Raw genomic sequence first — 27,119 nt, forward strand, 5'->3', positions numbered from 1 at the left:
GCTTCCGGGTATACGCACCACAATACAATGAAAACAATTGCATAAGAATTTCAGTCTTCCTCACACCTGTTACGCTCCAGTTGCTTCAGTGACTGGCCTGAATTTCTCTAAAGAAAGAGTAGAAGGGTGGTGGCCCTGCGGGAATAGACGAATGAATCATGATGTCTTCAGGGAAAATGTTAAACGCAGCTGAAAAGACAAACAAAAGATCTTCGCCACGTCACCACCATGGAGTGGTTTCATCTGCCACTCCGAAAGGAAAGTAAGTCCCAAATAAAACAGATCGAAGGCAATTTTCTGGTCATTGCCCTTTCTGTAGAATCTTCTCACTGTTGAAATTATCATTTCAACTCAGACCAAATCTAGAGCGTCATCTTAAGGGGAGCCCATTTGGGGCCAATTTATTTGCTGCCTGAATTCAGTGTGAGAATTTTATGCCCGTGGAGAGATTCTACCTCATGGGAGCAATTTAGGCACGTTTTGGCAGTGCACACCTTTCAGAGAGCAGCAGGTTAAGACTGTGCCTATGCCCAGAACACAGGCTTAGCAGAGGTGAGTAATGTCAGTGAAGCCTCAAAACCAGATCATCCCCGCCCCCAACCCCGATGTAGACTCTAAGGTAAATTACACTGTATTTCTTCTCCCTATTCAACTTGCACACACAAAGAAAATCTATTTAAAACACAAAAATTGGCATTTAGCTTGAAAAGAAGTCACAAGGGGGCCGGGAGAGGAATGAGAAGGAAGGTTGTCATTGATTCTTGCTGATGCCATTGTGGGATATTTATTCATGGAAAAACCACTGAATTTGAAATCAAAAGATCCAGATGTGAGTTTTGGCTCCTCCACTTGATAGGCAAAAGATCTTGAGATGTAGCTGGACCAAGGACTCCATCTGCCTGTCAGCTATGCCAATGAATGGAGAAGCAGATGAGAGATTAACAGTTTCATTTTTATTTACAGAAAAGCCAGCTATTCCAGAGAGCAGCAGGATGTCTCCCCCAAAGAACTGCTCTTCCCTCTCTTTCCCTTTGTTACTTTTTATTCTCATAGTAAAAGTAACCATTAATAATGTTATTACATGTCAAACAGATTCTCCCTCATTAGTTACAAGGTTACACACTATCTCCTTATCTTAAAGAGGCAATATCTTCAAAGCATTTTTATTCTAGACTAAATTCACGGGTGCACAGAGTGCCGTGGGTCCTTGATTGGTTTTATGGAGTCCAGTTGCCCAACTTATTTATGACAGTAGCCTTGGAAGTGAGTAAACCATCTCCAGATGTCGGCGCATAGGCTCATCCAGCCTTGTTAGGGCCTGACCAGCAGCGTGCCGCATGAAATGGCTGTGCAAGTTCACAGCGGCTGGTAACAGACACATGTATTCAGAACCTTTGTACCTTCACCTCTAAAATGGAGAAGAATCACTTACCTCACAGGGACACGAGGGGATTAAATGAGGTGAGGGGAAAAAGCATCTTGGAATGAAGAAGCACCATTCAATTTCAAGAGCTGCTCACTGCCAACCTGTCTACACTGAGCATGCTTTATGTTTGTAAACAGAAAAAGTAATATCCAGTAGTTAGTACATGCACAGCTTAGAGGGACACACCTGGTAGCGAACTTGTAAAGGGATGCGGAAAAGATGACAAGCTCTCATGTCGGAAGATGACCACTGGGCAAGAAAGAAGATGAGACAGAAGAGGATGGACGGGGGCTCCGACTGTATCGGTAAAGTGTACCTTCCTAAGCTAGGAGGCATGTGCACAAGTAATGTGGTTTTTCGTCTGTTTGTTTTTTAGAGACAGGGTCTTGCTCTGTCACCCAGGCTGGAGTGCAATTGTGTGATCATAACTCACTGCAGCCTGGAACTCCTGGGCTCAAGTGATCCTCCCACCTCAGCCTCCTGAGTAGCAGGGACTACAGGCGCTCATCATCCCATCCGGCTAATTTTTTTTTTTTTTTGAGACAGAATCTCACTTTGTTGCCCTTGGTAGAGTGCCATGGCGTCACTCACCCTATCCAAGTAGCTGAGACTCCAGACACCCAGCACTATGACTTTCCAAAGTGCTAAGATTACAGACATGAGCCACCATGCCAGGCCACTGACTTATTTATTTATTTATAGAGATGTGGACTCACTGTATTTTTCAGGCTGTCTCAAACTCCCCGGCCTCAAGTAATGCTCCAGGTTTGACCTCCAAAAGGGCTAGGATTATAGTCATGAGATACCACGCCTGGCCATGAGTGTTTTTTTTTGTTTGTTTGTTTTTGAGACAGAGCCTAAAGCTGTCACCCTGGGTAAAGTGCCATGGCATCACAGGTCCCCTGTAGCTGGGACCACAGGCACCTGCCACAATGCCTGGCTATTTTTTGGTTGCAGCCTAAAATATGGTCTCTAAAATATGGTCATTGTTGCTTGGCGGGCCCAGGCTGGATTTGAACCCGCCAGCTCAGGTGTACATGGCTGGCGCCTTAGCCACTTGAGCCACAGGCGCCAAGCCCATGAGTGTTTTTTTTTTTTTTTAATAATTTATGCCTTTTTTGTGTATCTTAAATATTTTATATTATTTTTTACCAAAAAAATTGGTGCTGGGTACAAAGGTTTGTGAACAAGGATGCTCACTGCAGAGTTATTTGTAGAATTCAAAATATTTCTAGGTTACCTGAGTGACCAACAATAGAAAATTGGTCAAATAACTAATGGGCCAGTAAGAAATAAAAAACGAAGTTATATTGTTAATATTACTATTACTGTCTTGTGAACCTTCAGTCACCCACTTTCTCTGAGCTAGATGCTACATCTACCCATGTTGGGTGGAAAATGATTGAAAACTGATGCACACAGAAAAAGCAAAAGCTACCTGATCTCAATTACATGTAGATTCTAAAATGTGGAACTCAACTGTTGGGGAGAGTTGCCAGAGGCTGGGGAGTGAGAGACATGGGCAGATGGTGGTGAAAGGATACAAAGTTTCAGTAACACAGAAGGAAGACAATTGTTGAGATCCGTTGCACAGCGTAGTTAATAATATGGTTAACAGCAACATATTGGAGATTTCAGAATTGGTAAGAGAGTAAATTTCAAATGCTGTAACCATGAAAAAAAAGTAAGCATATGAAGGGCAGCACCTGTGGCTCACTGGGTAGGGGCCTGGGACCTCACCTAATGTGCACAGAACCATGGTACGTTTCAAAACTATTCAGAGTAGAGTATAAATGTCTTACCGCAACAAATAAGTAAGTGAGGTGATGGTTATGTTAACCAGTCCTATGTAAGCTTTCCATATTGTATATCAAATCAGCACATTGTGTCCCATAAATGCATTAATGTACCCACTTGTGATTTAATTTAAAAAATTAATTTAAGGGTGGTGCCTGTGCCTCAAGGAGTAGGGCGCCAGCCCCTTATACTGAGGGTGGTGGGTTCAAACCTGGCCCCAGCCAAAAACTGCAAAAAAAAGAAAAAAATTAATTAAAAAAAAAAGGTGCCTGTGGCACAGTGGTTACAGCGCCAGCCAAATACAGCGAGGCTGGCCAGTTCGAACCTGGCTCAGGCCAGCTAAACAATGACAACTGCAACAAAAAATAGCTGGGCGATGTGGCGGGCACATGTAGTCCCAGCTACTTGGGAGGCTGAGGCAAGAGAATCACTAAAGCTCAAGAGTTGGAGGTTGCTGTGAGCTGTGACACCACAGCACTCTACCAAGGGTGACAAAGTGAGACTCTGTCCCTCCTCAAAAAAAAGAATATTTAAGGCCTGGCACGGCTTGCACCTGTAATCCTAGCACTCTGGGAGGCTGAGCTGGTGGATTGCTTAAGCTCAGGAGTTTGAGACCAGCCTGAGCAAGGGAGTGATCCTGTCTAGAAATAGAAAAACTGAGGCAAGGAGACTGCTTGAGCCCAAGAGTTCCAGGATGCAGTGAGCTATGATGACACCATGGCACACTACCCATGGCAACAGGGTGAGACACTCCCTAAAAAAAAAAAAAAATACTATTTAATACTTGAACAAGAAGCTGTAAGGAAGGAAGGATTTTAAAAGCCCGAATGAGGCCGCCTCCATCACAATCTATAAAACTCAGCCTTTAGCATACTTGCCTCTTTATCTCCCAGATGGGAAGGGCTTGATTTAAGTTTCCTTTATGTTTTCTTTTTCTTATCAAATTGTTCAACTGAGGTAATCATTTCTCAATCAATATTATACAGTGAGAGATCTTGCCTGACCCTCCTCTTCACACATCCTGCCCAGGAATTCCAGGGAATGTAGCTTTCGAGTTCATGTTAAAGACAACTGCTTTCTGCTCTGTTCTCTGCTGCTTAAATTGTGATTTTAATTTGTGATTGAGGTTACTCAATATGTTTTTCCATTTTAAAGAATAAAAACAACATCATTTTATAAACATATATGTTGCTGATGCAGGTATGGCTGCAAACCACTAGGCATCCTGCAGTGAATTGCAGGATCATTTTAGGGGCTCAGGGGATAGGCCTTAAGCAGAGTGGTGATCTGGTGACACTGGATTTACCTTCAGATTTCTGGTTCTCCGCTGTTTGCCTCTGGGGCTCAGCAATCTTTCTCCTGACTCTTCTGGAAAGGACCCAATGCAGCTTTGTGTGGGAATATGAACATATGTACGGCCCCTCTCAGGAGTATTTGCATTTCGAATTTTATCACAAATTGTAGAAATGTTTATACTCTATTAATAAACTGGAAGCAAGGGGAGGAGACATCTTTTAAGAGTGAGAAGAACTAGGAACCCCTTCACTCATTCATCTTTTGGAGAAGACTTGAAACTGCATTCAGTTTTATTTATACTTTTGCTTATGTGGCTTTGGTGTCCTGTTTTTAATGGAGAAGCTTGTAAGTTCTGTAGATCAATCAATATCGATTTATTTATCATCAATAGAAAGAAGGCTTGGAATTTGAACTGCATTCAAAACCCATTTATTGTATCACAATTCACCAGTACAAAGATGACACGTGTTAATTTTAATAAGTTGGCCCCTTTTATCATAAAATGTCCTTCATCCTTTTTTTTTTTTTTTTTTTTTGAGATAGAGCCTCAAGCTGTCACCCTGGGTCAAGTGCTCACAGCTCACAGCAACCTCCAGCTCCTGGGCTCAAGCAATTCTCCTGCTTCCACCTCCCAAGTAGATGGGACTACAGGGGCCCACCACAACACAAGTATTTTATTTTATTTTTTTTTGGTTGTAGCGTCATTGTTGTTTGGTGGGCCAAGGCTGGATTCGAACCCGCCAGCTCAGGTGTATGTGGCTGGCGCCTTAGCTGCTTGAGCAGGCGCGGAGCCCCTTCATCCTTTTTGAAACTTAAGTAGGATACTATGTAACATTTGATAATTTGCCTTAATGCTACTTACTAGTTTGGTCTCATGGAAGAGGTTCCTTTGTTCTTTTTGACACCGTCACCTCATTTTAAGAAATTCTCCGCAAACCCAAGTTTCTAACCCTGGGTTCTTCTGTCTCCTTCACATGCTCCTAACACCACTTGCTCTTTGTCATCACTATAACCTGGGTCTCACGATGACACGGTTTCTCTGACCGCTCCCTCCAAGCTTCCCGTATTCTACTTCCTTAACTCACAGAATGGTGAACTCCTGATATCTCGTGTCACTCAAGCTGACTTTTTTTAACCTTGCCTACGTGGTTTTGCTTGTTGGTGGTTTTGTTTGAGGTTTTGAGACAGGGTCTCTGTCACCCTGGCTGGAGCGCAGTGGCATGATCATAGCTCACTGCAACCTCAAACACCAGGGCTCGGCAAACTTCCTGCCTCAGACTCCCAAAGTGCCGGATTACAGGCGTGAGCCACCGCACCTGGCCCATCTTTCATACATTTTGATTCACAGACTCCCAAATTTTGTTCCCTAAGTACCTCTCCAGTTTATCTTTTTTTTTTTTTTTTGGTGGTTTTTGGCCAGGGCTGGGTTTGAACCTGCCACCTCCGGCATATGGGACCGGTGCTCTACTCCTTGAGCCACAGGCGCTGCCCCTAAGTACCTCTCCAAATTGGTGTATCTTGTTTACTGCAGTTTCCCCAGCACAGAGCCTAGGTGAGCAAAATACCAGCTACGCTGTAGTGAGCAACTGCCTCGTGAAAGTTACTCTTTGTGCTTACCCAAACCTATATCGTATAGCTTACTGCCCGCCAAGGCTATATGGTCTGTCCCATTGCTCCTAGGCGTCACACCATACAGCATGTTACCATACTGAATACTGGAGGCAGTCGTAACACAGTGGTGTGTGTCCACGCATATCTAAACATGGAAAAGGTACAGTCAAAATACAGTATTACAATCTTACGGGACCCTCATCATATATGCAGTCTGTCAATGGCTGAAATGTCATTTTGCAGTGTGTGACTGTTGTGCTTTACAGAGCAAGATAATCACATATGAAATAAGTTCTAAAAAGAAAGTCTGAAAAAGGAAGATCCTCAGTGATATCATTTGGTCTTCCCAATTCATAATAGGCTTATTTCTAACATAAATCTGTTTTAACCTAAGCACTTCAAATAATTCAGAATAGAACAATTTTAAATATGGAGTGATGTGCACTTTCACATTTCATTGCTTTTAGGTAGAACAATTGTCTCTCAAATTAGCCTTTTCTTAGAAAAGGCATTCACTTACTTTATCCGCAGTCAGAATTGTTAATATCTACTTTAAAGTCATAAGTGTAGTTGAACTCCATTGCAGCGTAGGTTTTACATGGGTTTGGATATATCATAAGTTAAAAGATACCATGTAAAAAAACTACATACTGGTTAACTTCTAATATCTTTTGATACATGTGTAATAAGTTGTAATTAAGTCTAAGATGAATAACTTACATAATAGTTGAATTTAGTTATGCTCTATTTTTAGTTTTAACAGGCAAAAAGATGAGGTTCTGTGACATGAAACACTTTTCAAACTTATCAGACTGTACTATCTTCTCCATGTTCCTTTTTTATGTCTCTGACTAAGGGGAAAATAGTTCATGGAAAGTTTAAATAAGGTAATAATAAAAGTGCCCTGAAACTATGCAAAAAAAAAAAAAAAAAAAGAAAGAAAGTTACTCTTGTAAGCAATTTAGTTAATCCTCCCAACAAGCTTATGAGGAAGGATGCTTCATCATCCTTGCTTTACAGAGGAAACATGAAAAGATCCGATTACTTGCCCTGGTTACTCAGCTACCAAACTGTAGAGATGGGATTTAAAAAACAGAATTGTGCGCCTGTAGTCCCAGCTGCTCGGGAGGCTGAGGCAAGAGAATCGCTTAAGCCCAGGAATTGGAGGTTGCTGTGAGCTGTGTGAGGCCACGGCACTCTACCGAGGGCCATAAAGTGAGACTCTGTCTCTACAAAAAAAAAAAAAAAAAAAACAGAATTGTGACTCCAAAGCCAGCTTCTTAATAATCAGCCTATATGTTCGGCCTCCTAGAGTACATTGAATGCCTTCTCTTTCCTCCTCCCTTATTTCCACGTCCTTCCCTTCGAGGACATTTCCAAGTTGATCTGCGTCAGCCTTTAAAAAAAATGAAGTTTTGGCTCAGTGCCCATAGCACAGTGGTTAGGGCACCAGCCACATACACCAAGGCTGATGGGTTCGAACCCGGCCTGGTCCAGCTAAACAACTGCAACAACAACAAAAATAGTCGGGTGTTGTTGTGGGCACCTGTAGTCCCAGCTACTTGGGAGGCTGAGGCAAGAGAATTGCTTAAGCCCAAGAGTTGGAAGTTGCTGTGGGCTGTGACACCATCACACTTTACATAGTGTAGAAATAAAAGTTTTCTTTTCCCCAGTCACAAAAAAAAAAAATGAAGTTTTCTTTTCCCCAGTCACTGGGGTAAAAACATACAAAAAGATCTTCATCACGAGAGGCCTCAACAGCTGAGAATGAGTTTGGAAGAGTTCCTTGTTCCTCCTTGCATATCCTGAAACCCTAGTTGATCACATCCCTTGAAGGGTTCTAAAAGCAGGGCAGAGAACATTATCTAGACCTTGGCTCCCGCACTGAATCTCATTAGGTTTGATTGTTGGTTGGCCTGTTGCCTGTGCGGGGCTCTGCTTCCCACTGGTGCCTTCTGCTGTCTGTGACTCTCTTCACTGGGGCGTGGGCTTGGCTTACTTTCTGCTCCCTTGTTCTTCCTCACAGAGACCGACTGCCTCTCGGCCTGTCCCTTTATGGCTCAGAGTGGTCAGATTCACAATACAGTTTTGCTTTCTGCAACTCAGTGGTCCCCAACCTTTTTGGCACCAGGAGCTGGTTTCATGGAAGACAATTTTTCTGCAGACAGGGTTGGGGCGATGATTCCCATAAGGAGAACACAACTTAGATCCCTCACATGCACAGATTTTAGTAAGGTTGGGGCTCCTATGGGAATCTGATGCTGCCCCTGAGCTGATGGAGGGGGAGCTCAGGCGGTGACGCCAGTGATGGGAAGCATCTGCTATAACTCATAAGACATTCTGTACCTTTTTTTGCCTGTGAACATCCTGGTCTTGAACCCATAAATCATCTCCAGCCCACATGAAGGTAGACTCCTGATTCCGATCACCCAACACTCCTCTGCTGGCTGTCCCTATAACCTGAGGCGAACACTCTTCCCCTTTTTTCTAGTTTTCCCTCTTATCAACTAAAAGACCTCAGTATATCCTTTTTTTTCCTTTATTGTTGGTGATTCATTGAGGGTACAAAGAACCAGGTTACACTGCTTGCATTTGTTAGGTGCAGTCCCTCTTATAATCCTGCCCTGCCAAGAGGTGTGTCACACACCATTAACCCCACTCTCCTCCCTCTTTCCCTCTCTCCGCTCCCCCTTTCCCCCATCACCCACCATGTTCTAGCATCAATTGTCCTCATATCAGAATTGAGTACATTGGAGTCTTGCGATGCTTTACTAAGAAGAATGTGTTCCACCTCCATCCAGGTTAATACAAAAGATGTAAATTCTCCATCTTTTTTTGTGGCTGAATAGGACCTTAGTATCTTTCAACTCCTCCCTTTGTTGCTCTTATTATGAATACTCCTTGGCTTACATCCACCCCATGACCTGTGGTGTCACGCGAGAACCAGGTGCAGAAGTGGGATGTCCCTACTTTTTCCCAGAGGGGCTCTCCAGAGGACCTGTGGTGAAGCCGTATGATACACCCCTCTCTGGCGTGTGGAGGCAAGGTAAGGGAGGTGGCAGGTGTGTAACCTTGAAGAATGCTTCAGAAACCCTGTGTATGGGATCACAAAAATAAGAAGCAGAAACTGGGCGGCACCTGTGGCTCAGTCGGTAGGGTGCTGGCCCCATATACCGAGGGTGGCGGGTTCAAACCCAGCCCCGGCCGAACTGCAACAAAAAAACAGCCAGGCGTTGTGGCGGGTGCCTGTAGTCCCAGCTGCTCAGGAGGCTGAGGGAGGAGAATCGCTGAAGCCCAGGAGTGGGAGGTTGCTGTGAGCTGTGTGAGGCCATGGCACTCTACCAAGGGCCATAAAGTGAAACTCTGTCTCTACAAAAAAAAAAAAATTAAAAAAAAAAAAAAAGAAGCAGAAACTACAACAACAAAAATGGTGACCAGATGAAATTCTGTGGGACATAAAGCACATTAAAATAGATCTAACCAACTCCATTGTACGTGTATACGTTTTCCTTCCATGCTATGAATATATTTTAGGGAAGCCTCTGAGTCCATCTGTTAAATGTTTATTTCTGGCTCAGTGCCCATGCTTAGTGGTTAGGGCGCCAGCCACATACACCAGGGCTGGCGGGTTCATCCCAACCTGGGCCTGCTAAACAACAATGACAACTGCAACAACAACACAAAATAGCCAGGCGTTGTGGCAGGGACCTGTAGTCCCAGCTACTTGGGAGGCTGAGGCAAGAGAATTGCTTAAGCCCAAGAGTTTGAGGTTGCTGTGAGCTGTGACACCACAGAACTCTACCGAGGATGACATAGTGAGACTCTGTCCCCTCCCCCCCAAAACAGTTTATTTCCTTTGTTACTTCACAGTTCTAAAAAAAAAAAAAAACCTGTAATGGGAAAAATAGCCTTTAAAACTGCTGGAAAGTGATCAAGAAAAAGAAAAATCGGGGCTCAGGGCCTGTAGTTCAATGGCTAGGGTGCCAGCCACATACACCAGAGCTGGCAGGTTCAAACCTAGCCTGGGCCTGCCAAACAATGACAACTACAACCAAAAAATAGCTGGCCATTTTGGCAGGCACCTATAGTCCCAGCTACTTGGAAGGCTGAGGCAAGAGAATCTCTTAAGCCCAAGAGTTTGAGGTTGCTGTGAGCTGTGACACCACAGCACTCTACCCAGGGTGACTTAGTGAGACTCTGTCTCAAAAAAGAAAAGAGAGAAAGAAAGAAAGAGGAAAGCCGAAGTCAAATTCAAGTTCAAGAACTGTCTTCCTTTTATGACAGAAAGTTCTAGAACAGTCAAGTCTACTTTATCCAGCAAATTATTACCTAGACTTCTGCATTTTTTCTCATTGTTCATAGTGCTTCCTTATGGCAGAGGGAATAGAGGACTTGGGGGTGGAGGGAACGATATTTTGTCATTTGTCAATGCTTCGCTGAAACAAAATAGAGGAAATTGAGCAAGGACCGGAAATTAACCATTCTACTTGTTAGCTCTTCTGGAAAAAAAAAGTTGAAGGAGGATGAAGTTTTCAGCCAAAATAAGGTACAAGAGCTTGTCTGCACAATTCAATTATGCAGGCTTTTCCTGCCCACAATTAGTCTGGATAATCAAATAGTAAGTGACCCAGAAAGAATGAGGGACAGTGGAGGACTTTCCAGTGGCCTTAGATGCTCCTGAGGTTTAATCCTGCTGGCTGACACTCAGTAATGGCCTCATGGAAAAGTCGAAGAGAGCAATTAGTGGCCCTCAACAAACCTTGAAAGTTTGTGTTTACGTTGGATTAAATTTATAAAAGGAAAAATTGGGTTTTCCTGTTGTTTTGCAATTTAAGAATTTGGAGAGATAATACTTGAACTGCCAGCATCTTCAGAATCAATTATTTCGAATCATGTTGCCAAAAACCAATTTTATTTGGTGAAAAGCAAAATAAGAGTCTACTGGATTAGCTCGAACCACAAATTAACTTGCAAATGACAAATTCTCACTCTTTCCACCTAAATAAAATAGCTTCTCTTTAAACATCCTGAATTTCTAGGAGCTGGAAACTAACATAGAGGACTTACTTTCAAGTACAGCAGCCATTTAACCAAGGCCTATGGGCACTTGAGTCAAAAACTCTTTGGCTGGGATTCAACAGAGCAGAGTTTAATTAAAAAAAAAAAAAAAGTCAATCTTTATGGAAAGTTATAGTGAGATTTCATTTTGTGGAACAAGATTGTTTAAGGTTCATTCTATGACTGTGCCGTGTTTCTGCAGAAAACTAAGAATGATAGGGCTTTATGTGCACAATCTCCTGGCATCCTCACAACACAAGAAGGCACGTATTATTTTTATTCTTATGGTACAGAGAGGTTAAGTAATTTGCCCAAAGTCTCAAAGCTGGTGTTGGAGCCAGGCTTTTCTCCAGAGCTGCCTTTAAAAAGCATATGAGAAAAGTTTTTGTTTGTTTGTTTGTTTTTATCTCTAGGAGATCACAGGGAATATCAGCTGCAAGAAAAAATATAATGATGGCATTAGGACTTGCCACCCACATGAGAAAATGAAGGTGACTGTTCTAACGATTGACATAATGCTCTTATCAAAAGCCTGTTGGTACTTATGGTCATGAATTCTTTTAGTGACAAGGTCTTATTCTGTCCCCCAGCCTGGGGTACAGTGTCTCAATCATAGGTCATGTAGCCTTGAACTCCTGGCTCAAGTGATCCCCCTGCCTCAGCCTCCTGATTGGCTGGGGCCACAGGCGTGTGCCACACACCTGGCTAATTTTCTTTATTTTTTGTAGAGCTAGGGTCTTGCTATATTACGTAGGCTGGTTTTGAAGCTATCCTCCAACCTTGGCCTCCCAAAGTGATGAATTCTTTCTTTTTTTTTCTTAATCAGTGAGATTAATTCTGAACTTGATAGAATATATTTAAGCATTTAGCAGAGAATTCTGGCTTTGCAAAGATGTGACTCCTAGTATAATTTCTGATTGTTCTACCAGGAAATATCCCATTTCATCTGTAAAGAAGGGACAATACCCAGATTGAATCATAATAATTAACAAATCTCCCCTAGCATTGATTAAGCTTTGCCCTATATCCTCTTGCAGTTTTGTTTCTTTCAATCCTGTTAATGTTGACAAAAAAGATAATGAGAAAATTTTAATTTTGATCAATGCTAAACCGACTTAAACAATATCTGGAAATAAAGTCCTATTTAAAAAATAAAGTTTATTGATCAGAATTCTGCCAGTGATGTTTATACATTTGTGCTAATATACTATATTTCACAAATCTTTGAAGCTATTTAATTCCTTAGAGAGCTTCCTCATTTTTCTTTTTTCTTTTCTATTTCTTTCTGAGAGCGTCTTTCTTTTTTAGGACAGAAAAGTGTGTTCTTTTCCTTACTACTACAACTTATATTTTAAAAATCTTGATGTTAATACCCTATTCTCATTTTCTAGTTACACAGCAAAGAATAGAAATCTGAGCCTTAAGCTCATTATACTGAAGGGAATCAACGTTCTAAACTCAAATAAAAATTCATTTGTTTGGAAGTAAAAGTTCTCTAAATCTTCAGAGATGCTTTCATTAGTAATTCAGTCATTTTACTTTCTCTTCCTTGAAAAGGGTTTGGAAAATATTTTAAGATAAATTGGGGGCCAGGCGTGGTGGCTCACACCTGTAATCCCAGCACTTAGGAGGCCGAGGCAGGTGGATTGCCTGAGCTCACAGGTTTGAGACCACCCTGAGCAAGAGCAAGATCCCATCTCTAAAAAATAGCTGGGCAGTTGTGGCGGGCACCTGTAGTCTCAGCTACTGAGGAGGCTGAGGCAAGAGAACAGCTTGAGCCCAAGAATTGGAGTTTGCTGTGAGTTGTGACGCCCTGACACTCTACTGGAGGCAACAAAGTGAGACTCTGTTTAAAAAAAAAAAAAATATATATATATATATATAGGAAAATAAAAGTGAAAATTCAATGTGTGACGAGCTAGGCACGCAAAGCAATCCCCACCTCCTCCCCACTTTGCCCCCCCCCGGATCTGCATCTGCTATATTCTCTATCTTTGTGGAGGGTAAAGCCGTCCCTGTGTTTTCCGAGTTGGAATCTCTCTTCATGTCCTTCTCATCTCATCTGTCACCAAATCCTGTAAAACACCCTCCTATATATTTCTGGAAACTGATCACTGTTTTCTGGTTCCAGAAAGTCAATGCTCTGGCCTCCTAATTGGTCTCAGGTCCCTGGATCTAATTCCTCCACACACACCCTCACTGACCCTGCCTAGGGGCCAATGTCATCTTTTTAAAATAACGAGGATTGAGTCAGTGCAGCTGTGGGGAGGGCCGAGCAGCCCTGACGTGCAGGCGATATGTACCATGGCTAGGAGTGATGTCAAATTACTTGCTGGTAATTTGCTGAAGACGGACAGATCCCTGGATTGGACTCCGGGGTGTGCTCCGAGGAACACCTTTCTCATACAAACTCTGTACCTCCTGGAATCAATACTTGTATTTTTCAAGTACTAAGTTAAATATATCAGATTATAAATCACTTTCCCATAATATTTTCTCACTGAGACTCCCAGGGCTTTTAACATCTCCTGGATATATTTTTCCATTTTCCATAAGACTGAAAAGTAATATAAGCTCTAAAAACTCTACTAAAAAGTCTCCGCAAAAAGTAGACGAGGAGGACTCTGACGCAAGGAGGATCACGATGAAATGAGGGAGGCAGAAGAGGAGCTGGAGGACGAGCCTGGACTGGTCAGAGACTGCAAAGACCTGGGGAAAGTAGTGCCGTCATCTCGGTACGATGTTATCCCGAAGACAGGCCTAGATACTGGGAGGAAGTGAAAGTGGGAGATTCACTGGATCCTCTCATTGAAGGGGATAAGGAGGCAGGAACAGAGGTAGTGATGTGAATTCTCCTGAAAAAAAGTGTTTGAAGAGAAGACTGCAATTGAAACAGATCAACTCGGTGCCTGTAGCACAGTGGTTATGACACCAGCCACATACCCCGAGGCTGGCAGGTTCAAACCTGGCCGGGGCCAGCTAACCAACAATGACAACTGCAACAAAAAATAGCCGGGCATTGTGGCGGGCACCTGTAGTCCCAGCTACTTGGGAGGCTGAGGCAAGAGAATCGCTTGAGCCCAAAAGTTGGAGGTTGCTGTGAGCTGTGACGCCATGGCACTCTACCAAGGGTGACGTAGTGGGACTCTGTCTCAAAAAAAAGGGAAACATACCAAGTAGTGTGACCCTGGAAAAAGTTAGAGTTGCCTAAGAAGAGTATGTCTAAAAAAATGGGTTGCTTTTTAGTGGTGGGGGAAGGGGCCAAATCAAAAAGAGGACATTTTGATTAAAATAATGTTCTCTCACCATTAGAAAAAATAATAATAATAAAATAATAAAGATTATGGTATTCTACTTAAAATCTTTCAGTGACACTTCATAGCTTTCAGAAAAGTTTGAACTCACGGGCCCTGCTTGATTGGTTGGCTTCATCTTCACAGCCCCATGCAGACATTCTTTGTTCCAGGCAAACTGAATAATACACATCACGCTCCAGGCCTTGTTGTTGGGAGCTACCAACTTGCCCATGTAACTGCCATTTGACTTTTAAACCTTCTTTAACTCCTCGTTGACACTGAAGGCTCTCTGCTGGGCTCCCCTCCCGTAGCTCCAGGTGTAAAACCCCATCAGAGTCTGAAGTGCATTATCAAAGCATCTCTAGCAATTGTCCAGGCGCCAATCTTCAGGGAGGCTTGAAACATCATTATAGACTTTGCAGATAGAGAAAATTGTTTTTATCAGTGCTGCACATGGTTGAGAGGACTATCTGGACAAGCTTCCAGGAACGAGGTGGCCTGCTAGCAGGTGTCCTCCCAGATCCTTCCCTGCCCTGTGCTTGTGGTACAGTGTTCGCTGCAAAACTGAGGTTGTTCCCCAATGAGAAGTGGAGCAAATACTTGAAGAATGTCAGTTTGAAGAGCAATCAAATATCTAACCAGCTTTCTCAGGAAGTGCCATATTTCTGTCTGGTTCTGAACATAATGTTTATCATACTATAGTGCAGTAAGTTGAATTACTTATCTAAGTTTTCCATAAGCTGCCCGAGGATCAAGGCTATGATCTTTTTGTCCTGCAACAAATCTGAAAAAGGAGCGTGTTCACCCAACATGTGTCATTCAAGTGCAGTGAACTGAACCCCAAAGATCAAGGTTCATTGGTGCGTATGTAGCACCGCCCAGAGAAGAATGACCTTCAACCAAACAGGTAAGAATATTCTGTTCACTAAAGAGACATTCTTTATTGTGAGATAGGGACAGACAATTGTGAGTGAAGTATCTTTAAAACTATATTTTCCTCTTGGCTTTTCTTCATGTTTGTCAAGTAAACTACTGACTATACATTCAGTATATATATTTTCCCTCTAGGGAAAAGACCAAATTTATGGTCAGTGGAAAAAATCTATCAACTATTATAATCAATAAATTTACATTTTAGTTTGTACATTATTCTTTTATATAAGTATAAAACATGATTTCTAGAACTCTCACTTGGTACTACCACCCCATCTGAGGCCTCAGGAAAATCAAATCAAATAACGTATGGGCAACCATTTGCAAAGTTTACATTTTTGACAAGACTGCCCTTCATATTTCAAAGGATATTTTAGCTTTGATTGTTTTTTCCCCTAAAATAAAATTTTATCTTGGTACTGCTTCTGGCCGGTGGAAGAAATTTTATGCTCCTGACCTGACTTAAACTAATATTTTCCTTCTTTCTGCTGCCAGTAAAATATTGTTATATTCAACTTTTCTCAGGAGAAAGGTATTCTGTGTTTCTTCATGGTAGGTGACAACATTTAAGGGAAAAAGTAATATCTCTCAAACCAATGAAACCGATGACCCTTTCCCTGGAAAATATACAGAATACTGTGAAAAAAAAAATAAGCTATTAGGACCTTTTAGGGTTAAATTACATTACTTCAATAGAGAAGAATCCTACACATATGTGGCATTGACAAGAAATGGTGTATTTTCTGGTAATGGTCCATGTTGATCTGGCAGTTGTTTAAATATTATGTCAACCAATTATGTTGAAAATCTCAAGAAAATTAGAGAGATAGTTCCAGAAAAAAGGTGAGATTGAGGGCAAGTAAAATTATTTCTTGAAAACTTCTGCTCTTTGACTTGACCCTTATAAAATTTAAAACAAATATGAATGGTCTCAAATTTTGTCAAATTGGGAAATTAAACCATCTACTGGTCGCTCAACCCAGTAGAAATGTTATTTTCTTTCATATATTTTCTGTTAAGTTATAAGACTACATTATGCTAATATGAACAGGTTCACAATTACTTATTTAAAACCCACGGTGTAATTGGGTTTTGAAATTCAAAAATTTTCAGACTTTTAGCACGTGCTTTGCTATATGTCCAGTGCAGTGGTGGTAAGTGGCTCTGTGGAAAAAAATGTGTGTGTGCATACATAAGTGTGTCTTTTTTTTTTTTTTTAATTTTTTTGTAGAGACAGAGTCTCACTTTATGGCCCTCGGTAGAGTACCATGGCCTCACACAGCTCACAGCAACCTCCAACTCCTGGGCTTAAGCGATTCTCTTGCCTCAGCCTCCCGAGCAGCCGGGACTACAGGCGCCCGCCACAACGCCTGGCTATTTTTTGGTTGCAGTTTGGCCGGGGCCGGGTTTGAACCCACCACCCTCGGTATATGGGGCCGGCGCCTTACCGACTGAGCCATAGGCGCCGCCCTACATAAGTGTGTCTTAAATTGTACTAATATAAGCAATGTGTAACACAAAATTACAAATAATCATAAAAATAAATAATACTCTTTACTGTAAATTCTATATAGCGAATTGCTTTTCGCAGAATGCTTTCATTGATTTTTGCCTAACTCTTACATCCACAGTCAACTTACAGTTGTGATTGATGAAGAAATGTACTTCAGTCATGAATATTAGTTGATATTTTCCTTTGTTCTTAAATTTGTATTTGGGTTTATTCTTTTTCTAGCATCTTTAGTTGAATACTTATTTATTTTCATGCACAGGTATACACCACAGAGACAGATAAATGGTATCCATGGATCTCGATAGCGAGACACACATGAATACATGCTGTACCAACTCAGTTCAAGCTACCTATTTGTGTGTTCCAATGTAGCTACATCCCAAAAAATTTTATGTTGCACTTTTATTGTTGTCGACCTGTTTCTTCATTTAAACAAACATGTTTTAGACCCATTAAACCCCAAATCCCCAAGCTTTATTTATTTATTCCCATATTCTTGGGACCATTTTCTGCAAAATATTGATAAGTTTTCCTTCCTTGGTAAAAAAGTTTGGGAACAAAATGTGAAATCAAGTTGAAACAAGTTTCCTTAATGAGGGATTAATAGGCTAATATTCATTGTAAATCTATAAAAAAGGAGAGATAGAAGGCACATTTCCTAAAATTGTTCGACCACACTTTTTTTGCTTTTTTGCTAAACATACTTAAGTTTTATGGGACCATTTAGAAACATTTATGTCCTCTATAAATGCTTGGTGTAGGCATCACTAATTTTACCTATGATCATCTTTTAGCCCTTAGTCAGGATTGTTGATTGCCAGTAAGAGAAGTCCCTGGGAATAAGTTCAAGCATCAGAGAAATTTATTGAGGGAAAGTAAGTTTGCAAAAAGTTCTCCAGAAAAAGCCAGAAAATCAAATTTAGAAGCTAGCATCAGAGACAATACCCAGGTCACAGGGTGGACTCCTGCTTCTGCAGTAAAGTCATTAAAAGGAAAGCCGCAAGCTGACAAGGACATCAGGTGAGGACCGCAGCAGCACGACCATTCAGAGGCCAGAAAGCGCGTGAAGGATTGTTCTCTGCCTTTACAGACGAGGCCATCTGATTAGCCCACAACACCTACAATTAGAATGAGAATTAGAGGTGTCATATATTTTTGAAACTGAGAGTGGGCTTGAGGGGGCAGGAATATGGAACTAAGAGCAAGAGAATTCATTTAAAAATCCAAATAAAAAGCAATTGGAGGCTCGGTGCTCATAGCACAGTGGTAGTGGTTAAGGCACCAGCCACATACATCAGGGCCAGTGGGTTTGAACCCGTCCTGAGCCTGCTAAGCAACAATGACAACTGCAAAAAAAAAAAACAAAAAACCAGCCAATGTTGTGGCAGGCACCTGTAGTCCCAGCTACTGGGAGGCTGAGGCAAGAGAATCACTTGAGCCCAAGAGTTTGAGGTTGCTGTGAGCTGTGACGTCACAGCACTCTACCGAGGATGGCATAGTGAGACTGTCTCAAAAAAAGGGGGGAGGGGTAATTGGAGCCTTGGAAACTGGCCCCCACACCAGGCTGATTAAGACGCCGGTGGCTCAGTGAGTAGGGCACCAGCACCATATACCAAGGATGGCAGGTTCAAACCCAGCCCCAGCTGAACTGCAACCAATAAATAGCTGGATGTTGTGGTGGGCGCCTGTAGTCCCAGCTGCTCGGGAGGCTGAGGCAAGAGAATCGCGGAAGCCCAAGAGCTGGAGGTTGCTGTGAGTCCTGTGACATCACGGCACTCTACCAAGGGCAGTAAAGTGAGACTCTGTCTCAAGACCAAAAAAAACTCCAGACTCACTCTATAGAGAGTTTGCTCTGGGATGCCAGGCATAGAAATACCACATACCAACACCATGAGATAGCGAGAGGCTTCATACTGAAAAAACATACATGCCGAGTGGAACAGCCCATAGGGCCCCTTGCTCTACTCTGATTATATTTGCCTGCATGATTTCTCTCCAGAAAACTCAAAGAGGCCAAAAAAAAAGCATTACACCCACTAAAACAGCCTGGCCAGACGCTGTGAAGTCCCGCAACTGACAGTCCCATCCAGGAAATAGTTCCCAGTTTCTTAATACTTGAATATTAAATGTGAATAAGGGAGGAAGCTCACTAAACACCCAAGGAATGTCTCAATAGGAAAGACAGAGACCAAAGCAAACAAACAAACAGTCGGCTTCAGAAGAACCAGGAACAAATTTCAAAAGAATTGTCTTTTGCTTTTCTTTCCTTTTTTTTTTTTTTTTTTTTTTGAGGAAGAGTCTTGCTCTATTGCTCCGGCTAGAGTGTACTGGCATTGTCATAGGTCACCGAAACATCAAATTCCTGGACTCAAGTCATCTCCTGTCTCAGTCTCCTACCTGGGACCACAGCCACCACACCTGGCTGAATTTTTCTATTTTTAGTAGAGATGGGCTCTTATTCTTGCTCAGGCTGGTCTCGAACTTGTGAGCTCACCCAATCCTCCTGTCTTAGCCTCTCTGAGTGCTAGGATTACAGGTGTGAGCTACTGCGGGTATGCAGAACTTTTAAACTATAATTAAATTCCTTAAAGAGCTAGAGGAAGACTTTGGCATCTGTGAAACAAGAACAGAAAGCTATTAAAGCATTTCAGAAGACTAAGAAGATAGGACTAGAACTGTGACAGTGGTAATTTAACTTTTAATAGAAGAATTAAAAGAAAAAAAAAATCCCGAAAGTAGATTCCCTTCCAAAAAGGGATAAATTCAAAGAAAGAAAAAGAAATGGAAAATGTGAAAGAAAAATTCTACAGAATTAGAAGATGTGCCCATTATTTAATTTTGTATGACAAACCACCCCCAAACTCCATGAATTGAAATGTATTATTATGCACAATTCTGTGGTTCAGTGGCTCAATCCAGCATGGCTTCTCTTCTGCTGAAGACAATCGCATAGCTACACTCCCCTGGAACATGGATGGGGCTCAGTAACTACTGAGTGGGGAACCTGCGTCCTTGGGGCCACATGTGACCGTCTGAATCCTTGAGTATGGCCTTTTGGAATTCACATTTTACAGAACAAATTCTTTCAATACAGGGATTTGTTCTGTGAAGTTTGGATTCATTTGAGGGGCCACACTTGGGAATCTGGAGGGCCACAGGTGGCCTTGAGGCAGCAGGTTCCCTGCCCATGGCTGCCGGTCTAAGATTCTTTAGGGAACAAGAAGGAAGTGGAAGTGTTCAGCCCTTATATGACCTGGACTTGGAATCTCATACTACTTCTACCCGTGTCTATTGATCAAGGCAAGACCAGCCAAGATTCAAAGGAAAGAAATACGGACACGAGGAACAGCATACACATGGAGTTTGAGAAGTACTGTTGGCAGTACTCACACCACAAAAGATCACTGAAGATGCCCATGAGTCCCTGGAACAGGAGTAAGAGGAAGAGAGACCAACAATGATTAATGAAGGTTAGAAAATAATTTTGTATTGCAATGATCAGAACTGAAGTACATAGATTTTCAGATTGAGAAGTTCTAACCAGATGCTCTAACAGAAAAACAAATGAGCAGAAAAGATTTGTAGCAATAAACACTGTCGTGAAATGTCAGAAGCCAGACCATAAAGAGAAGATACTAAAAGCTTCTAAAGAAGGAAGAAAAAGAGTCTACATTTTAAAAATCAAGGGAGGCTGAGGATTGCTTGAGCCAGGAGTTGAAGGTTGCAGTGAGCTAGGATCATGCCCCTGCATGCTAGCCCAGGCAACAGAGTAAGAACCTGTCTCAATAAATAAATAGCCAATCAAGGATCAGAATAACATCAGACTTACCGAAAACAACAGGAGAACATAGAAGATGGTGGGGCGATACCTTCAAAATTCTGAGGAAAGGTGGCGCCTGTGGCTCAAAGGAGTAGGGCGCCAGCCCCCTATGCCGGAAGTGGCAGGTTCAAGCCCAGCCCCGGCCAAAAACTGCAAAATAAATAAATAAATAAATAAATTTGAGGAAAAACGTAACTGTCAGCCAGTAATCTCGTAATAGTATTAGTCTAGTTTGAAATGGAATAAAGAGATTATAGACAACTTCTCAAAGAATTAAAATCACGTGCCTACTATCTTAGCAAGCTACTGGAGAAGGGATTCTATTAAAATTATAAGAGAAACCAAGAAAGAGGAAGAAATTGGATCTAACTCGGGAGAAAGGTGAAAAAACATATGAATAGACAGAAAAGGTAACTGTAGATCCCATAGGGCAGCTGCCCTATAAATCAACAGGTTTGCCTTAAATCAGGAGGATGGAGTACCCAAGAGAGAAATCTTCAAGAAAAAGAATTGTTAGACCACCTAATGAATTTATAGTCACTGACATTTGTGCTTCTGGCAGAAAGTTTGAAGATGAATTTGTTACACGTGTAGAAAGCAAAGGAAATGAAATAAACACCACAATTATTAATTACAAAAATAAAGCCGGGCCAGGTGGGTGTCTCACACCTGTAATCCTAGCATTTGGGAGGCCAAGGTGGGTGGATAGCCTGAGTTCACAGGTTCCAGACAAGCCTGAGCCAGAGTGAGACCTCGTCTCTAAAAGTAGCTGGGCATTGTGGGGTGCCCGTCATCCCAGCTACTTGGGAGGTTGAGGCACGAGAATCACTTGAGCCCAAGGGTTTGACATTGCTGTGAGCTATGACAGCATGGCACTCTACCAAGGGTGACAAAATTAAAGTCTCAAAAAAAAAGCCAAAAATTAATATGCTGTGTAATTGTAGCGTTTCAATCATACAAACACTAATTTTGATCTAACCTCATATTATAATGTATGGGTATTAGGAAGAAAGGATGTAAGGAAGTGAGAGGGTAGTGGGGCAGGACCGTGGGAGCAGAACTAAATATTTATCCTTTATACAAAAAATGTCAGTAGATAATATTTGAAGCCAAAATTCAAAATAGCAGTATAGCATGTCATGAAGAAAAATGGAGGGAAAATGCCAGAGGAAACAACTGATTTCCAAGTAGTTACTTCCAGGGAGTGGGTAGGGGAAGGAGTTCCTACAGGGGACTACTGTTTTATCTCATTTTTAAATTTTTTTAGAGATGGGGTCTTGTTCTGTCACCCAGGCTAGGGTTCAGTGGCATGATCACACCTCACTGCCTGTAACTCCTGGCCTCCAGTGATTCCTCTGCCTTGGCTTCCCCAAAGTGCTGGGAATACAGGGGTGAACTTTCATACCCAACCTTGTGTATGTATGTATGCATTATCCACAATAGCTAAAGTGTGAAAGCAACCCAAATGTATACAGATGGACAAATGGATAAATCAACCGTGGTACAACACAGTTGTTGATATGTGTTCCTTGAATGCCAAGAAGACTGGATTTTTGTTGTTGTTATTGTTGTTTTTACTTTCCAATTGTTTTAAATGGCTCCTATAGAATTTTTTTCTTACTTCAGCATTTCTCATGAACTCTGAAACAATCTACCTCAAAGTTTCCATTAAAAAAAATGGAATAAAGCATTTGTGTTAAAGAACTCCACAAAGATACCATTAAGTTTACCGTTAGATAGCATTAAATTGATTCATCTTAGAATTCATTCACCAAATATTAGAATTTGTTCATTAAAAACAATCCATTGTGGGGTGGTGCCTGTGGCTCAGTGAGTAGGGTGCCGGCCCCATATACCGAGGGTGGTGGGTTCAAACCCAGCCCCGGCTGAACGGCAACCAGAAAATAGCCGGGCGTTGTGGCGGGCATTTGTAGTCCCAGCTGCTCCGGAGGCTAAGGCAGGAGAATCACGGAAGCCCAAGAGCTAGAGGTTGCTGTGAGTCCTGTGACGTCATGGCACTCTATCAAAGGCGGTAAAGTGAGACTCTGTCTCTACAAAAAAAACAAAACAAAACAAAACAAAAAAACAATCCATTGTGAATTAAAGTAATTTTAAAATTATGAACTCCCTTAGTATTTGTAAATGAAACTTACCTGCCATTAGCAACTCTGCATTTAATAAGCCACTAAAGTCTCAGGAGTCTATAATAACCTAAAAAGTAGTGTTACATCTGTACTTGAAACTTTGGTGCAGTGATTTCTCAAAATAGTTGTTAGTACCAATAAGATGGGGAAAAAAAATTCCAAGAATTCAGAAAAAGATAAAGAATTCCAAATTTAAAAAGAAAAACAGTTAACCTGGCTAGAGGATCCTTCTACAATCTCAATTTCTTTTTTTTTTTTTTTGAGACAGAGCCTCAAGCTGTCGCCTTGGGTAGAGAGCCATGGCATCACAGCTCACAGCAACCTCCAATTCCTGGGCTCAAGAGAGTCTCCTGCCTCCACCTCCCAAGTAGCTGGGACTACAGGCGCCTGCTACAACGCCTGGCTATTTTTGGGTTGCAGCCGTCATTGTCGTTTGGCGGGCCCGGGCTAGATTCGAACCCGCCAGCTCAGGTGTATGTGGCTGGTGTCGTAGCAGCTTGAGCCACAGGCGCCGAGCCTACAATCTCAATTTCTTGATGTAGCACTCTGATCCAAATATTGCCAGTGGATAGGAGGACTGGTGTATCAGTTATGATGATTTAGTTTTTGTATTTCTATGCCTCTTTTCCATAACATTGACACATTTCTTGGCTTTGCTTTTCTGAGTCAAAAGAACTTGTTCTTGAAGAAGCCCCTATTTGCTTTTAAATTTAAAGTTTCAAGAAGAGCAAACTAATGATTTTGGTGGCTGGAGTGGACAGATGGGGCCCATACAACTATTTCATATTTAGAGTTTATTCATGTTCCTGGGTGGGGACAAAAACAGTATCATGTTTCCATGAATCTGTGGCTCACATGAAAACAGTTAGCTTGTTTGTTTTTTACTAACATTAAGTAGTCTTAATTAGATAAGGTTTATAAATAATTTAACAGATTGAAACAATATTTGCCATTGATTGTTTTTGAAAGTGAATTCTATGAAAATATAACTAAAACTTCATGTGAAACAATTTATTTTCTAAACTATATTTTGATGGAAACAGATTTTATAATTTTCATTAATATGTAACTTCAAATCTCATTTCTCAAAATCTTACAAATTTGCTGCATTTATATTATAAAATAACTTCAAAGATTGTAAAAGCTAGAAATTATAACCATAGCCTGAAAATTGATAATTTTTCCTTCCATAAACAACACAGCCATTTTTTATTTTAATAATGTCAACATATAAAAACAATTTTTACATGCCATTAAAAAGAATCATAAATGTTTAGAAGTCTATGTTCAACTAACCTTCAACATAAATTTTATAACATAAAAATTACAAGATTTAAATGTCCACTAACTGGTAAATGTATAGATTGTGATATTCATACAATAGAACATTATTTAATAGTAACAAAATTCAATCAACTGTGGCTTTAGTTATCTGGATGGATGAATTTCAAAGTTTCTAAATAAAAGAAATAGGTCACATAATGGAATAACACATAAGGTATATGAGTCCTTTTCCATAAAATTCAAAGAATCAAAACCAAATAATGAAAAACTATGAAAAGGAGAGTGAAAAACAGAAACTTGAGGAAGAGCAGGGTAGTCACCAAAGATGAGCAGCATCTAAAGTGAGAGATGGTGAGTACTTAGGCATTTATTCTTCATCCTTAAGCTGTACATATGCTTTACACACTCTGGAGGAAAAAACAGGTGAGAAACTAGAGACCATGTATGTAGATGACTCTTTGAAAATCTTTGTCTTGATTGGAACATAAAGAGTAAATGAGGAAAATGTGGAAATTCACAGAGATTTTGTTCTTACGCTTTCTAATACCTGTATATAGAGAGGGAAAACTTAAATGCCGTCAAAAATTTCCATTAGGAGGAGAATTTGAAAAAACAGAAGAGAAATCGCTGATGAAGCAAGTTATTTGAATAGGCTAAAGGATCCAAGGCACAGCTAAAGATACTGGCTCTGGAAGAAGGAAGACCACCCAGTGCAATCACAGGGAAGGGGGAGAGGACAGAAATGGGGACAGTCCATACCTCTCTGGGGGGAGCTGTGGTATGTTCTACGTGGTCACTTGTTTCTCTCAAAGGAAGCATGGAGGGCCAGAGTTCGTTTTGAGAAAAAGAAGACAAGATATAATTCATTTGGATAGTGAGAAAATTAGCTATGCAGACAGGCTCTTGGGCATTTCACCTTCCTCACTTCTCTTGCCTCTGCCTACAATGATTTCCCCTTCCTTTTTGCTTACAAAATCTTCCCATCCTTCTGGTCTCCCCTCAGGCTCTGTGTCACCTGTGAAACCTTTCTGACTAGACCCTGCCATCCTTCACTTTTATTATTATTATTATTTTTTTTTTTTTTTTGTAGAGACAGAGTCTCACTTTACCACCTTCAGTAGAGTGCCATGACGTCACAGGACTCACAGCAACCTCTAACTCTTGGGCTTCCGTGATTCTCCCGCCTCAGCCTCCAGAGCAGCTGGGACTACAGGCGCCGGCCACAACGCCCGGCTATTTTTTTTTTTTTGTAGAGACAGAGTTTCACTTTATTGCCCTCGGGTAGAGTGCGGTGGCTTCACACAGCTCACAGCAACCTCCAACTCCTGGGCTTAGGCGATTCTCTTGCCTCAGCCTCCCGAGTAGTTGGGACTACAGGCGCCCGCCACAACGCCCGGCTATTTTTTGATTGCCGTTCAGCCGGGGCTGGGTTTGAACCCGCCACCCTCGGTATATGGGGCCGGCGCCCTGCTCACTGAGCCACAGGCACCGCCCCATCCTTCGCTTTTAAATCATGTTTTTTTTTAAAACACATGAGTTAGTGTTTTATGTGTTTCCTTAACTATCGTTCTTGAGGGCAGAAATCGTGTCTTTTAAAAACATTATCTTTTACACTTTAAAAATAATACATTCTTGTGTACACAGCGAACTTTCAGATGTATTCTCTAAATACATTATCTACTGAAACAAATATCCTTAAAAGTAAATGATAAAATAATAAACACATGCATGAGTAAGTGCAGAACTCTGACTCTTCCATTATTTTCTTAGAACTGCTCCTGGTTTTCAATCTTTGGTTTCAAAATTTAGTTTTTAGAAGTCAAGCCACCTATCTGATGTTAACATACATAGTATCATTGGTTTAATTTATAAAAACATTTTTTAACAAAATTCTCTTATTAATCTATTAATTTTTTACTTGATTATAGCTTGTAATATATTTCTTCATGGAGGTAGTTCTCCCAGAAAATGAAGCAAAATGCTACCAGGAAAGACAAATTATGTTAGGAATGCCATCTTGTGGTTGAGAGTAGTCCACTACACAAGGCGGCCCGAAAATCTTTAATTCAGAAATAAAACATCCAATAAATTGACAAACATAAATCATGGTTAAAATGTATTGTCACTACAAAAGAATACAAATTAAATATGTGCATCTTTTGTGTGTGGCTTTATTTGCCAAAAAAGACAATGTTCATTGAAAAGATAGTAAATAAATTATACAGGCATGGATTCTAACTAATATAGAAAAGATGCTGTCTACAAATATACGATTATGACTATTAAAATACTCTTCAGTTTTGAAACTTTACTCTTGAAATAGGTAATATTATTTGTTTCCACTACTGAATAGTTGTTTCATTCTGGAATTCAATTATGTCTTGATTTTCAAACTTCACCCTAGTCATCATCCTCCACAGGCAAGTGAATGAAGGACAGAGCACCTGTCTAATTTGGATGGTGTGGGATACACATAATTCTAGTACAAAATGGAGTTTGAGGGTTAAACACACTGGCTGTAATCCTAATAGATGCGCTTACTACTTCCTCCGTACAAGTTAGCCACGCTGAGTGGTAAATTAACTTTCTAGTCAACAGACAACTAGTAAGTGATTACTGATGTAGTATTTAATAACTGCACTTAAACATTTTGATTGCCCAGTTGAATGTCAGATATTTTGGCCCACATAAAAGTGAGGGTATGGGAGTGGTAACGGAAACATCCCTCATAAAGCAAACATGATATGGCAGGAGAGCACATGCAATACGCTGGCTTTTGTCACTTCTACCTAAGGAGGTACAGGGCAGGCATAATATATCAATCCTAGAAATTAGGCTGTTGAAATTCCAAAAGGTAACAAAGATAGATAGATAGATAGACCGACAGATAGATAGATAGATAGAAACAGATATATTTATATAAAAACAAAATGCTAGCATA

The 27,119-nt window shown here is 41.1% G+C and overlaps 1 pseudogene; it reads left to right on the forward strand.

Annotated features, from left to right (window-relative positions):
* Window positions 1–13,492: 13,492 nt before the first annotated feature.
* Window positions 13,493–14,478, forward strand: LOC128572627 (mitochondrial transcription rescue factor 1-like; annotated as a pseudogene).
* The last annotated feature ends 12,641 nt before the right edge of the window (window positions 14,479–27,119 follow it).

Source organism: Nycticebus coucang, chromosome 20, assembly GCF_027406575.1.
Source record: "Nycticebus coucang isolate mNycCou1 chromosome 20, mNycCou1.pri, whole genome shotgun sequence".
NCBI classification, from domain to species: Eukaryota; Metazoa; Chordata; class Mammalia; order Primates; family Lorisidae; genus Nycticebus; species Nycticebus coucang.